The sequence below is a fragment of the Ciconia boyciana genome, chromosome 8 (assembly GCF_034638445.1).
Source record: "Ciconia boyciana chromosome 8, ASM3463844v1, whole genome shotgun sequence".
NCBI lineage: Eukaryota > Metazoa > Chordata > Aves > Ciconiiformes > Ciconiidae > Ciconia > Ciconia boyciana.
In genome coordinates, this window is record NC_132941.1 from 4294825 (window position 1) to 4310233 (window position 15409).

The following is a 15409-nucleotide window of genomic DNA, read 5'->3' on the forward strand; positions in this document are numbered from 1 at the left end:
TAATGCTGTGAAGCATCTTAAGGAAATAGAAATATTCCTTTCTACCCTTATTAATTGTTGTTTGACTGATAACAGAAACCATCCTATAATTCTTCAATTATTGGATTCTTTCAAATCTTATGCAAACAGACAGCTGGATATCATGGGGAGACCCAATGTTTTCCCTAGAAGAAAACTGCAGTTACAAACTCAGCCCTTGTTAGGTGGCAAGCAGCTGTACATAAGGGACAAATCTGTAGAAGTAGTGCTACAGCATGCTTCTAAAACATGCTCCTATGTTCCCTTAGACACTAAGAAGTTTGTATTTCTTGCATGTCACTTACCTCTGTTAGATTAATTAGAAAATTATTTCTGGCCTGGCTTATTAAGTGTTAAAGTGTTTTACTATTTTCTTTTTTGATTCTGGCCTTGTCTCTGCACTGTTCTCGCACAACTCTTCTGATGAAATCAAGAGGGACATCCCTCTGCCTTCCAGCCGAGTAAGAGGAAGGCTTTGGTATAGTTCTCCATCCGCATTGGTTGAGGTTATGAGAGTACAATGCAAGAAGGTCTTCAGATACAGTGGTGAAGAGGACACTACTAGGCCAGCTATATAAGGCCATTCTGTCCTGCCTGCTTATATGCCTTTGTAAGGGGCAGAAATGTTTTATTTTGAGATAAGAGCTTTTTTTGTATTAGTCATTGCTAAAAAATGGAAAAGCATTGAGCCTGCATCCCTACCCTGGATTTTTGATTCCTTATACAGCTCTCCGAGAAGACGGTTTCCAAATAACATTTTAACAGTGGTAGCAGCAACAGCCCTAGCCCTTTTCAGTCTGTATGACTTCAGCTGGCTTGCATGTGCAGCCTGTTTTCCATAGCGGTGGCAAACTTGGCTGTGAAAGCAGCCAGTGCCTCCAAAGCTGTAAAGGCAACGTTGAAAAGAATGGTGTTTGCAAGGCAGCATTTTTATACCAACATATTTGTTATAGACATACTCCACACAAATAGCTATTGCTATTTTAGTGAAATACCAGTAAACCATCATCCTTGTATTAGCAGGGGTTTGTTTCTCTGCCCAAGACTTTTAAGCTTTCATTCAGAAAACAGGCAATTTTTGACATTTTTCTTGAAGCAACATTTAGCTACTTCAGATGGAAAAATGAAGTCATGATGTAACTGGGAATAGGGACTGATGTTGTTGTTTCACTGAAGGAAGCTCTGAGCATAGCAAGGGTGTAAGGAATTTTTTCAGAGCCCTCTGTGCCTTGAGCCACCCTGTGTTGGTGGGGTCATCAGTGAAAACCACTATAGTGCAGCAGTTAACAGCTCCTAGCACCCATCCAGGGGCAGGTGTCTCCCCTGATGGAATTCTTTTGACCATGTCATTGCACTGTCAGAAAGTTAATGGGCTTGAATGTATTTATTTTTAGTGGGAAGTGCTGTTGTCCCTTGTCAAAGGACAGGTTAAAGGACTTGTCTAGGTCAGACGTGAAATGTGGGACTTGGTGGGGAATGTAAACAAGAGGGCCCAAGTCTCCAGGAATTCATGTACCCACCAAGTCCCCTTTGCCATTCCTCAAAGGGTCACACAGAGCCGTGTCGCAGCTTGCTCAGAGCTGTGGGTCTAGGGTCAATGCTCTTATCTTCAGATTGTGGCAGGAGGCTTTGTTAAAGGCAGGAATTAATACAGAAGTGACGTTAAGTACTGCAGCCTTGTGAGTTGGTAGCTTCTTCCCCCTCAGGGAGAGATGGCTTTTGTCTGAGACTGGCTGGTCAGGAGCTCTTCATATCAGATGTCGCCTCCCCTCTGCACTAATAAAGGGGACAATTATCCTCAGTCCTCTGGGATAACTGCTCAGCCGACTGAATTTCTTCAGCAAAAAAGAACTTGGACTAAAAATCTTGCGATTTCCCTCCTCCCAAACACTGCAGGCAGAGATTAATAAAAATGAGGAAAAAGGAAAGAAGGGAGGAGATGATCTTGCTCTGTGCCTCTGTGTCCTATTTTCTCAGGCATGGGAGTCTCTGGCACCTGAGCTGGTAGCACAGAGCAGCACTGGTCTCCAGGCTTACAGAACTTGTGCCACCTTTCCCCTGGCCCAGTCCTGCAGAAATGCCCTAACAAGGGGGAATTCTGCATCCACAGGCTAAGCTGTAGTCAGCTACTTTGCATTAAGAAGCTTTTTATTTTCTCTGGGGCTAGACTTGAGGGGACAGGGGTATTATATTTTTTCAAATCAAAGATTGTTCTTACTTCTGGAAAATATAAAAATACCCAAAAGGGAACCCAAATGTCCTTTCTCATATGACATTTTGTGACCCTGTATATTAGTAAGGCATATGCATGTAAGAAAAGCCCTTCAAGGTCAGACCCGTAGCCATGTATATTAGATCAGTTCTGCTGCGAGAGGAAGAAGGACATTCTTCAGTGTAATTTCTTTTCAAGTTAGGTCAGGCAATTGCAGTGTTAGCTGCTGCCTGCCATCTTGATGTCCAAGGCCTTTTGTTGCTAGGAAACTCCGTGTGTTTCTGTAATATTGTTCAATTACATGGTTAAATTACCCACTTGTATCAAGTTTCAAGCACCACTGAAACATGTCTAGTCATCATGTCTGCACATATGAGAATATTTTAGGAAAATTGAAAAAACATATAGAGAAGTATGTACATATGCACTGATTTAAAGTATCTCGCCAGGAAAATCCCATGGAGATTAAACATTTTATTTCCAAGGTCAGAAAAAGGGAGCGAATGACAGCAGCTTATAGCCACATTATTATGGCAAATTAAGATGTAAAATATATGTTAAAACCATTACACACTGAGTTAAGGTTTTGAGACTATAGTGCTTTAAATCTTGAAAAATATGTGTAAGTTGTAGGAAATGGGCATGATGTCCACATGACTCAGATACTTCAGGGCTGATGCAAAGTCCATCAACAGCAGAAGGTAATGGCAGGTTTTTAACAGACTGTAATGTGACCAGGAATATGTTTTCTTTCGCTTTTAATTGTTTTGTCACTGTCAGACTGCCTTCAAGTAAGGCAATGAGCTTCTTACTAGTGGTTGCTATTATTGAGGAGTCGTCAGCTGCAGTTTTATTTGATTCACTGTGGTTCTTTCCTCTTCCTGAAGTAGAAAAGACCCTGCAATGCTGTAGAGCAGGCTTTTGGACTTGTCACTCTTTAAAAAAATTACTGGTGCCACCTATGTATCTTCAGTATTCCTTTGGTATTTTGTAGTCAGTAAGCAGGCTTTTTAAAGATTTTGGTTGGGCGTATCCTTGTCCAGGGTTTGTTCATTCCTTATTTGGTCCAAATTCCCAAGGGAACAGTGAGAGTTAACGTTCAACGAATGACTAATGACAGAGTAGGGGTAGCTGCAAATGATAAGAAAATACTATTTTGGGATTGAAATGAGAGCTGTGAAATATTTGTTATGATACTTTTGCTGTTTCCAGTGATCATTCTTCTACTTTAGCATTTTGCTCTGTCTGAGGACTGCTCTCGTACTGAGAAATCTCTGCCAGTTTGAGTTAACTTTCTTTCCTTTTTTTTTTTTTTTTTGTCTTATATACTGATACTGGGATGCTAGTAGAGTCCTTGCCAGGAAAAGTGGTTAGCCATATAAAGACTCCTTAAATCAGTTACTCCCTTTTCCATATCAAAAGAAGATATACTACTAAAACTGTATCCCTAAAAGTGTGCCCATGGACTAGAATACTTGACGTGTTTTAATATTAATGTGTAGGCAAGGCCTGAAAGTCCTCTGGAACACAGACATAATATGCTCTTATAAAACATGCCCCCACTACTTATATTGAAGAATAATGATTCTTTACACCTGCAGAGGTGCTGGCCTATGTTACTTTCTATCTTTCATGTTGTGAATTTATCTCTTTAGAGACTTGCTATAACCCTTTGTGTAAGTTTTAAAATTAAGTTATATGGTTCCCAGAGGCCATGCTACCTGCTCCTGACAGATGCCTTTAGCTGAGTTTAGTCTAAGGCTATTCAGACTCGCCTCAGCTTCTGCAGAACTTTCCTTCCCTGGGATCCTTTTATTATTTTTCCTCTTACTTTTTTGTGCGTGATCTGTTTGCATCAAACAGAACCTTTACTTTTAATAATTCATTTGAATCTTATATTTATTTTGTAACCACATGGGTCCTGGGAGCATGGAATTTCAGTGCTGAACTTGGGTGAGAATTTTCTTGTTCGTGAAACACAGGCCCACAGCACATTGTTTAAAGCAATGGGGTTTTTTTGGTTTGCAGGTCCTTAAACATTTCCCCATGGAAGTACAGACTTCTGTATGACAAATCTAAGCCCCTAGTACTTGCTTTGCTTTCCTTAGCTGCCTTCAGAATCAGATCTATATCCTTCAGAATTAGACCATGGATCCACAGTGGTTAAAATGCACTGGTTTGCCTTTATTAAACGAGAGTCACTCTTTGGCCTCCATTCACCCAGGGGTGCTGTGGCTGCGAACACTTAGCTGTTCTGACAGCTGAGGCAGCACTGCCTTTCTCATTGAACTGTGTAATAACTTGAGATATTTAATCCTAAACAGAAATCTGATTTTTAAAACTACAGAGAGGAAAAAAAGCTCTGTGTAACACAAAAGTAGAATGGCCTCTAAAGAGATTACATTTTAAATCTCTTTTGTGGCAAATAGAATTGGATCCAGCATTCATGTGCTTGAGCTGTGTGCTGTTTGGTGTGCACTAGACATACCATAGGTGAGCTGAGCCTGATTGCTCCCAGCTAATAAACTCTGACTTTTAACTTGAGCTGTGAAAGGTCATCACATGACCCTGATCACACACAGCAGTGCTGCGCTTCCATACACCGTGCAATTACTGGGATGTGAAAATGAAGCATGAAATGAAATGTATATTCGGTTTTGGCATGCACAGCAGTTTATTGGACTCCTAAACAGTTGGACTTTCAGCTGATTATTTTTCTTCTTTCTGAAGCAGTAAAACAATCTATTTTCAGGACACTTATAATCAGAAAATGAAATTTAATGAGAATTAACACATTCAGTGATAAGTCATTCACTTCAGAAAAATGTCATTCTGCAGGAGTTAAACAGAGGACAGGGTTTAGTTTCCTAAACTAGATGCGCGTAAGTTTTTTGTTTTCTTTTACTTAGGTGTTTTGTTAAGCCTGGACTGCACCAATGGCTATCAGGGTGCTGATAAAATGGACCAAGAGGTGTGCTTGCCTTAATTCCAAGTAGTCATTTTAAAAGCAGTAATATATTTTAGAGGATAATGATAATCAAGTTAGTTGCAATTTCATGACTCTCTGGGACTGGGAAGTTGTGGAAAAGCTTTCACTGGAGATTTTGCGGTTACTTTCTAGACTGGGAAGGGCCAGCACATGCTGATGTCCTGCTTCTGAGTTTGAGTTCTCTGAGTGAAGGTTTAGCACAAACACAAGACAGATTGAACTAGATTAGCAGGGGTTGCCTTTTCCCCATTTTAAAGGAAGAGGGGTTATGGAGAAGTTGAATTTGTTGGTTCTCAACAGATAAATATTTATAGCAGATTTTCTCATGAGGATAGCTTATTAGGGGAACAAAATAGGAGAAATGAAAGCTTTCCCTCTTGGAGATGAAAACCAGTCTATCTGGGAACCTTCCCAGTTGATTCAAATTATTGCCTTTGGGACATGAGCTTTTTAATAGCCTGGAGATGGGAGCTAGCCAGCCAGGTCAGCAGCGTGAAGGCTCATGCCCTAGTAAAGGGAAATTACTTCCTGTTATGACTCTTTCATCTGCATATTTCCCATTCTGCTACAGCAGACTAGTTAAGCCCAAAGCCTGGCTACATGTCTCATTTTATGCTGCCAAATTCATCTGAGGGAGGAGGGGTGAGAGGCAGGCAGAAGAAAGCATAAAAGAGTAAGAGGTTTGCTGGCTGGTATTTACAATGATAGGCAAAAGGGAGAAAAGCTGCTGCGTGCACGCTGGGGAGCTCTGGAGTCCTACCCTCACTGGGGGTTTGAAGTCAAGGCTGACCTCAGTAATGTATATTGTCAAAGTGTGTAGCCCAGCAGAGTCTGTGAAAGAGGAAAAGCTGCCAGTTCTTCTCTACTGCACAAATGTTACATGCCAATCCAAGAGCACTGACTGGTCTCCTTTGCCTCAACCAGTTCATTTCCTGGCACCGTGAGTTAAAAGGCAGATTGCTATTTAAATCTTTACTTTTTACTCCAGATTATGAAAGGGGTCAGCAGCTGAGCAATGACTTCCAGGGAGGTATGTTATACTGTATGCTAAAATATACTTCTCAGTTTTCGAAACAGCAACAATGTTCTCTGCTGGAATTTTGATTTTTTTTTTTTTAAATAAACTCTGTTTAGAATGCCCATAATTCCACAACACCTTTCACTTGAATATTATATAAAAATCAGGTGAAGTTTAGAAAACTTAACTTAAGGGCAGTCATGACCGTTATGGAGGAATGAACTAATGAGAAGCTGAAGAAAATAATTTCTGAGCATTTGATTGGAATAGATGGGCTTGTGAAGGTGCACTGGGGTGGGAGCATTAGGACAAAGTACCCTTCCACAGCCCTGTTATGCACACACAAGACTATGCAAGAGCAGACTCAGTCCTCTGGCCATAGTCCAACAAATTGGGTGTGTGGATGCTCCCTTTGCCTCTCTTGTGTTAGCTGTGCCATAAACGGGGCTGTGCAGGTCTCTTATGTGCTGCAGTAAAAGTCTACTGTTTCCAAAGTTGCCGAGTTTGACTTCAGTAGGAGCTGCAGATGACCACTGCCTCTAAGAATAGAAAATCAAAACTATATGTAATTCTGAAAGCAAAGCTTGCTGCCCTGGCCAGTTCAGCAGAAGTCTGCAGTGTTGATACAGGGCCAGGTTCTCAGCTGGTATAAATGAGCACGGCTCGACTTGAAGTCAAATGCAATTGTGTTAGTTTTCACCAGCAATGGATCTGGCCAAACAAGCACCCCCACTCCTCTCTCTGCATGTAAGTCTGGCACAGAGCAACTCTACTTTTAGTAAATCCCTGATCTAAATTACTCTTTTTATGTGAAAGTTCCTAATTCAGATAAAAGACAAATGCTTTAAAATTCAGTGATTTACCTGGCTGTTCACAGAAGGGCATTTGCTGACAGTTTTTCTGGCTTCCCTTCTTAACTGCTCATATCTTTTAATTTTCTAGCAGGATATTTATGAAATGTTCCATTTGTTGCCAGTTTTATATATATGCACCTATATAAAAACTATATATCTCTCTCTATATAAAATAGCGTGCATATGTATGTATTTTTTCAATTGCCAAAAATCAATTCACAGAGCAAACCCTCGGCCTTCTACAGAACTTTTGATGCCTTCATTTACTGTTTTTAATATATGCTGCAGAGATTTGAATTGTGACTTTGTTATGAGGTGAGTAATTCTCATACTTTCATAGGGGTTCACAGTACTGCAATCTGCTGAACTGATTAAAAAAAATAAAGAGCTTGAAATAAAGCTAGTTAATGATAGATTAATATCAATTGAGAAGGGAAATTGTTCTATCTTGTATTTAAAGAAAATTACGTTTCCCTAGGAGTGCTCCATAATCCTTATTACATGCGAAGAAGGGAGGAAATCTTAAAAGGAGCAGTCTCTCCTCCATAACACAATTCTAGTAACTTTTGACCAGGCACAACAGACTGCAGAGTTCACATCATCAGAAAGCAAACAGACCAACCTGATCAGTCTATCAGTCTAATCAAGCAGTGATGGGTGTGAAGCATGTGAGGGTAGGATTTGTCTTGTGTAACTTAAGCTGTGCTTAGCCCAAGTTCAAGGATCCCTCTGTAATCAGTGGAGGAAGAGTGGTGTCTCCAGCGAGCCATTCACTGTGCCCAGTATTGTCACCCCAGCAGTGGTGGGCCAGGTGACCCTCTGGGGAGACCCGTTTCTCTTTCTGTTGTTTAAGAGTAGTCCTAGATAACAATCTCTGAGTAGATACCCAACTTTCAGAATGCTGAACTTCAGTGAAGTAAATCCCCTGCCAGGTGACTTAAGCACACAACTCTCAGGGACTTCTAATGCTATTGAAGAACCTTTGTTCATTAGGTACTACTAAAAGTATTCTATATCCAGCCTCCGTATCAGGGTCTTTAGAAATGCTGTATTGAAATGACTTATTTTAGGTATTGTGATATGAATGTCTGATGAAAAAATATTACTTTTTGGGTATATGACTTGAAAATTAGATTGATAATGTTTAAGTATGGAGGTAGCCTTTAGATACATCACAAAAGGAATGGAATGCCTCCTGACAATGACAATAGACGAATGAGCACCTTAATGGACACATTAGATAGAAGTGCCTATCATTTACATGGTTGTATACTTTGTGGTTTCAGGTTAGTTTAATAGTGCTATAAGACTTCTGTAGGAATATTCTTTAGCAGCTGTGTTGTTTCAAAACGTTCATCTGAAGTGCAGTATCATACCTCACTGAGAAAAGTGCGAGTGTCTGATCAGCTGTTTTGTAGCCAAAAAAGCATTTATAAGGAATAAAAGTGCATGTTCTGATAAAAGTTCATACCACTGAACTCCTTGGCTTAATGCAAGTTCTGTCCTAGGGTAAAAAAAAGTTCACTATAGAGAACAGCATCAAATGCCTATTATATTGTTCTTTGTTTCTTTGCCAACTGTGGATTTAAAATTGGAATAATTCAAAAAGCAGTGGGACATTATGACTCACTCAGTACCTCCTGGGCTTTTGACATTATCGTAAAGCCACATACACTTGAGTGCAAGGTTTAGTTAGTGGATTTCAATAACACAGCTAGCAGACTTTATTGAAACCGCAGAGTACCTGATTAACAGTAAACAATGATTTATTTCTTCTGAACGGTCAGGGTATTATAGCTCCAGTTACAGGTGTGTTATGCTGAGTGACAACACAAGTGATAGTTTTTTGAGGTTAAATTTATTCCTTCAGTCAGAATCGGGGACATGTTCTAATAGTAACATCTAGTTTTCTGAGACTCTTCTTTTCAATATTTGGGGAATTAGTGTAACTTTTCTTTTAATTTGTTTTTCACACGTCATCTTTGAGTTCCCTCTGAAAACTCCTGGTGGAAAGCTTGGGGAATGGGTATTACACAGAAGAGAGAGATTAAATAAGAGGAGTTTTGGCCACAAGATGTCCAATACAATTAATCTAGAAAGTCTGCATCTTCATTTAAAAGCTGCAGAAAGCAGAGTCCAACAGCACATCTTCCACTGAAGATCAACATTATTTATGTTGCCTAGTGTGTATAAGCTGAAAAGGGAAATATATTTTCCAATAAAATCTTCCAGGCTGGAAATATAGAACAGTTTGCTTGAATCCAAATGTATATTGCTTAGTCTCCACAGGAAAGTAAAGACGTATTAAGTCATATGTCAGCTGAGTTGAATTATTGATGTTGAATTAAACATGTTGAACTCGGAGATTCATCAACTTTATAGTATTATTTGTTAGAAAAGTACCCCCTTCTATCTATTTGGACTGACTTTTTATTATCTCTCTTGTTTATTATCTCTTTTGAGTCAGTGGTTGCTGACCTAACTAATAGCTTTCATCTTTGTACTGCAAGCTGTTTCCATATGGGCAGGTGCTGTGGAATTTATTGTCTTTACATTGAAAAATCAAGATCTAGTCAATATGTTTGTAGATATTTAAATTAAAATATTCTTAAGGTAGAATTAAGGTATAAGATTTAGGACATTCTGATCTTAATGTAAGATACATTTAAGAGTTGGGAAATTCTGACTAAAGGATAAAAATAAATATTTGAAAATCCAGAAATCTAAATTTCACCAAATTGGAAAAACCATAATTAAAATTCCAGAATCAGCTGTGAATTGCCTTTATATATCTGTACCTGGTAGCAGAAATCCAGTTAACTGTGTGGATGTAAATTATGCTTAACCGAAAAGGCCCAAATGTATATCCTTGAGCCCTACTGTCTTCGAGAGAGAGACCTGGCTTTCCCTGTGTTTATGATAACCAAGGGGCTACCTGTGGGCTCAGTGATTATGCAGAACCATGCAGTTGTACTCCATATATGAGAAAAATGGAAGAAATGTGTCTTCTGTGGCACCTGCTAATTACAATAGCGTATTCCTGTGCAAGCATATGACCTGGCTTATCTCAGGTGCAGGGTCATTCTTAGGGTCAATCCATGAGGAGTTGACTGACGGCCTGTTTTGCAGTATGAGGTCTCTGTTATTTGGAGAATGAATAGACTAAGCTGTGATACACCAAGTTAGCTGGGATTATGCTGGTAGAGTTCAAAAGCTGTGCTCCCAAATAGATGCAGTTATGATAGTATGAACATGGTCAGGGTGAGGTAGCCATTGGATCTTACAGAGACTGTTGCTATTAGAATCATAGAATGGTGTGGGTTGGAAGGGACCTTTGAAGATCATCTAGTCCACCCCTCCTGCTGTGGGCAGGGACGTCTTTCACTAGATCGGGTTGCTCAAAGCCCCATCCAACTTGACCTTGAACACTTCCGATGTTCCACAGCTTCTCTGGGCAACTTGTTGCAGTGTCTCACCACCCTCATCATTAAAAATATCTTCCTTATGTCCAACCTAAATCTACCTTATTTCAGTTTAAAGCCATGGCCCCTTGTCCTAACATATAGTATATTAGCCTGTGTGATGATCTGGATTCTGACTGCTACTATCAGGGCAGAAGCTGACATTCATGTTGTGATTTGTGTCATAACTGCAGCATTTTCTGTGGGAAAGTTACAGTGCTGGAATGTGCAGATAATGCTTAAAATAAGGGCTAGAATCGAGATTTATTGAACACATTCAAATTTCCTGGCATTTAAAGATGTAGAAACTTAGTATTTGGGTCTTCTAATTGCACTTTAAAAGCAGTATTATTTTTTTAAAAAATATGTAGTTATAGAACTAAGAAATATCACTTGAAACAGTGTAACTGCCCTTTGACTGTGCCTGTGTATGTATTAGTAAGAGTCAGAATCTTTTCTAGAGTTAGTGCATATCTGCAGCTAATCTTTTTGTTTTATACAATAAGTAAAAAATGAGGGCGTCGGTGGACCTGATAAAGTTCCTCCACATCAAGCGCTCAAAGAAACAAATGATCTAATAAAAGACTTGGGATTTAGTCCCAAGTTATTTGGGACTAAATAACTTGTTATTTAATAAATAAATAACTTGTTATTTATTTATAAGTGTATTGTAATTAATGTTTCTATTCAGGTACACAAATCTCTTAGGAGTTGGAATTTGTTTTTACTCTGAGCTGATTTTAGTTTGGTGGCAGATCTTACTATGCTAAAAATGATGTAGTTCAGAGAGAGTTTGTCAGTAGATACAAAGGGCGGCTTCAATTTTGATTCCTGCATGACTTTATAGCCAGTGCTGGCTTTAAACAAAGTGGGTGGAAAGTCAGCAAAGTCTGGGGCAGTAGACCCTGGGACTGGCAAGGCACCTGCAGAGTTACAGCTATGTTGTCTGCATCTTCCCTGTCAGTGTCCCAGAGCGCCCAGCTTGCTGCTGCTGCTGCAACAGGGATCAGGTATGTCCGTCTGCTACAGCTAGTAGGTATGGGGAAGCTGTTCAGCAGTCTGTGCTACTGCTTTCCTAGCAGCGGCAGGAGGAGTGAGCTCAGCTTCCAGGATTAATTGGTTTTAGTCTTGTCCAGGCAGGGGCAAAATGGAAATCTCCTTATGCTGCTGAGAAACCTTGAGTCAATGTTGATCCCACCAGAAGAGTTAGGCCTGGTACATCTCCCACCCCACACATGGACACAGTCATACCAGTGAGAAAGAGCTTGAACTGATATGGACTGATCTTGCCTACTTTTGCTTGTGGTAAGGCACAGCAAACCTCTATCATCCTCTCTTGTTTTCAGCTGGTTAGCTGAAGAAGCAATCAAACATTCCCCTGCCACTCTACGCCCAAACTGACACAATGAATTTGTAAAGTAGACACTACACTATTGTCTTCGTAATGCCAACTGAAGTTATTGCATGCCTCTTAAAAAGTATGTGCCTTTGTCGGGGAGAACCAGGGAGGAGCTGGATTGGAAGCTCATTCATGAAAAAAATGTTGTAGCAACTGAACTTCACTGCAGAAACATCTTCTGCTCAGATGTGTCTCAGCCAGATTCTTTTTCTTTTTCTCCATGCTGCCTCAGCGGGCGGCTATTTCTGTTTCAGAGCATGTCATTATAGCAACAGCTTACATTTTGAGACCTCCACTTGACAAGCTGCAGTAAGCCACATTGACCCGACGATGCATTTGCTAGCAAGTGCCCTTCCGCTTCTGAGAAAGCAGAAGGCATGTTGCTAAGGCTTTCTCACTGTTTATAGGATCAATCCACGTTGCTACAATATATTTTTGCCTTTTTTTATACTGCTTGGCACTGTCTTTCCGTCTGCTCTTAAACTTTCCACTTCAGTTGCTGGGTAGCAGATATGAAGCCATGGCTGCATTGCGACTTGACATGCACATGGACAAAGATGCCATGTGCCCAGTAAAGAGGAGCAGGAGAGAAGGGTGGTGTCTGCCCAGTCCCATTTCTCCACCAGCTTCAGATGGTATCACCAGCACGTAGGAACAGGAAACCCACACTTCCATCTGTCTTCCAGCACAGCCGTGTCTTTCTCCCAGTGCTCTCATGAGCTGTAGCAGAAAGAGTGCAGCGCCAAGAGCTTGTCAAGAGAGAAGTGATTTCTGAGTGCTTTATTGAGAGACAAACTTGCACAATTAGGAGTAAATTCTCTGTTAGTTTAGATGGAGATTTGACCAATATTTTTTTTCTCTAAAGAGGCTGGGAAGTGGCCTATGAAGTTTGCTCATCTCTTAATTGCAAAAAGTCTTTTTCCTTGGTGAAGTCTCTTGGAAGGTCCTTTACTGTTCATGTAATAAGATGGGGTGCTAATGACTTAAATGATACGCGTTCTAACAGCAGTGAAATGCAAGAAGCCAAAACTACCTTAACAAATACGGTTCATTTAACTAAAAGAGGCAGACTGAGCAGCAGGTGGAAGGGTTAAACAAAAGGAAAAAAGATTATACAAGTTTGCGGCTTTGGCTTCACTACAAATGGCTGTCTTGCAGACTTTATAGCATTAGTGTTGCTTCTCATAAACCTTGAAACCATTCATCCATTTAGAAAGATTAAATTGGTTAGTCATCCAGAACATAAAATATACACATCCGTTTTGTCTGTTACCCTAAACCATCTGAAGTATAATAAATGCAGTTGATGCCATTAAACCAAAGCATTGAGTATTAATGATGGCCTCAGTTGTGGTATTTACAGTTTGCCAGCTCTTGTGTTTCTGATAGTATATTCATCTGTTGTTGCTCAGGGACAGTAAGAGCAGAGTCTTTGAGTTGGAAAACACAACTATAATATATGATGTGAGGGGCTCAGAGGAAACATCTTAGTATTCAAGCAGGGAAAATCCTAGAAATGTTACTTTTTTTTGTTATTCTTAGAAGGTCAAAGTTAAGAGGCACAAATTTCACTTACGATATCTTAATATATTTATAATGGTCTGTTAAACAGTTTGCAAAGACAGGTTTGTTTGGTTTTCTAGTTATAGATGAAGCTATTGCTATTTAAAGTTCTGCTCTGTCACTTAAACAAGCTAGACGAAAATGGCCAGACCCGTCTAAAGCAAGAATTTGTAGAGGCACTTGGTCAGGAAGCAGGTTCATGGTTAAAAATTTAATAAAAATTTAGATTTGACTTGGCAGCATTTTTTCTTTGATTAATATCAGGATTTCAGAAGTAGTACTCTTTCCCAGAATTAAGCAAATTTGCAATGGTTGCTTCAGAATAGAAAGAAATTTAATTCCTGCTGCTTTGAAACATGTAAGACTATCTCAAAGGCAGGGATTTCCAGTGTGCTGGAACAAACACATATTTTTTTAATTACTACCTATAGTGCCTTTAATCAGAGCATCCAGCTTGACAGCATTAAAACTGGGAAGGAAATCCTACCTGAGTTTCCAGCTCCATGCTGGAAATACCAGCTCATTCCTATAGGAAACAGGAATCAATGTCACATATCAGCTATCATTCAAAGCAAAGCAGATTGCCAGCTATTCTTAAGCATATGCTTGAGTACCAGCAACTTCTGCGGACCACAATGAAGTACTCAAAATGAAATACCCACTCAAGAACTTTCCTGACTCAAGTCTATTCTCAGTGAGCACAAAAGCACTCCTCCCCCGGCACTCCCCACGTTTGCAGCCTCAGCCAGCGACTGCTTGGGAAGATGAGAGTACTTCCAGTAAGTCTAGCAGATTCTGCATCAGATGCTGTACTTAGGTTTAGTTCGCGTGTCTTTTCTGAAACATCTCTGGTGGCAAAAAAGTAACAAGCCTCCCCCCATACCCTCAACATTTGTCTTTTACTGCAAATACAAATTGCAAAACTACCAGGAGTGAGAGAGGTGATCTGAAAGAGGCAGAACCTCATAAATTGTTTGTGTGGGAAAGGCTGTCTTTCCTTTTCTCTAACTGATGGCATGCCAAGTTTATTTTACAGTATTTACAGTAAGATTTGTTTGTTTTGATACCCTTTGTATGTTGTTAGGGAAAAGGCAAAAGAAAATCTCCAGGAAGTTTATAGTTTCTGATGAGACAGAGTTTAGGCTTTAATTTTCTTTCTAGTCCTATACATTTTACTAGAATTGTAATATATAAAGGGATATGAGATTGCAATTGGATGAGTTATTACTGAGCTGTCATTTATTTTCTCTGTATGAATTTGGTGCTTAAGAAAGACCTCAGACCAGCTGGCTAAGAAAGTGAAATCGTTAGTTCATTCTGAGATACAGATACAGCATGGGCAGGAACAACACTGGTTTCTCCTTTCTGCGTCTCATCTCTGACCTTGGCACATCACTCCAGGAGCAGGAAGAACGTGCAGTCTCTCCCTGTTTAGTTGAGGTCCAGACAAATGACAAGGAAAACAAATTTATCCATGATGGAGCAGTCCCCGGTGTGGCTGCACAAGGGCTAGCATGCCTGCCAGCTCCAGCACGCAGCTCTGGAGGCAACGTACTCTGTTATGAAGGGAAGCCTCAGGTCTCCCTCAGCAGACAGTCCTGCAGGCCGAACACCCCCTCATATAGAAAAAGACACCGTGACACCTGTAATCGTCAATACTTGAACATTGACACCACTGACTGTCTGGCTGTTAAATTTTGGGAGTTCCCATTAACAAACTAGATACCCTGGTGCTAATGGGGAAATTGTCAGCCACAGTGTGAGGGCCCAGGTTTTGATCCTCAGCTGTGGGGAAACTCCTGGTTTTAAGTAAGAGGTGCTCTATTAAATCATGAGATGCTGGAGGGGGAATGACTATTGCCCATCTCTTCCAACACAAGAACTAGAGGGTATCA

At 40.2% G+C, this 15409-nt stretch overlaps 1 protein-coding gene across 2 annotated transcripts in view; it reads left to right on the plus strand.

Moving 5' to 3' along the window:
• CERS3 (ceramide synthase 3) overlaps nucleotides 1-15409 on the plus strand; it is a 55099-nt gene that overhangs the window by 33831 nt on the left and 5859 nt on the right. The gene's annotated exons all lie outside the window — the stretch shown is intronic.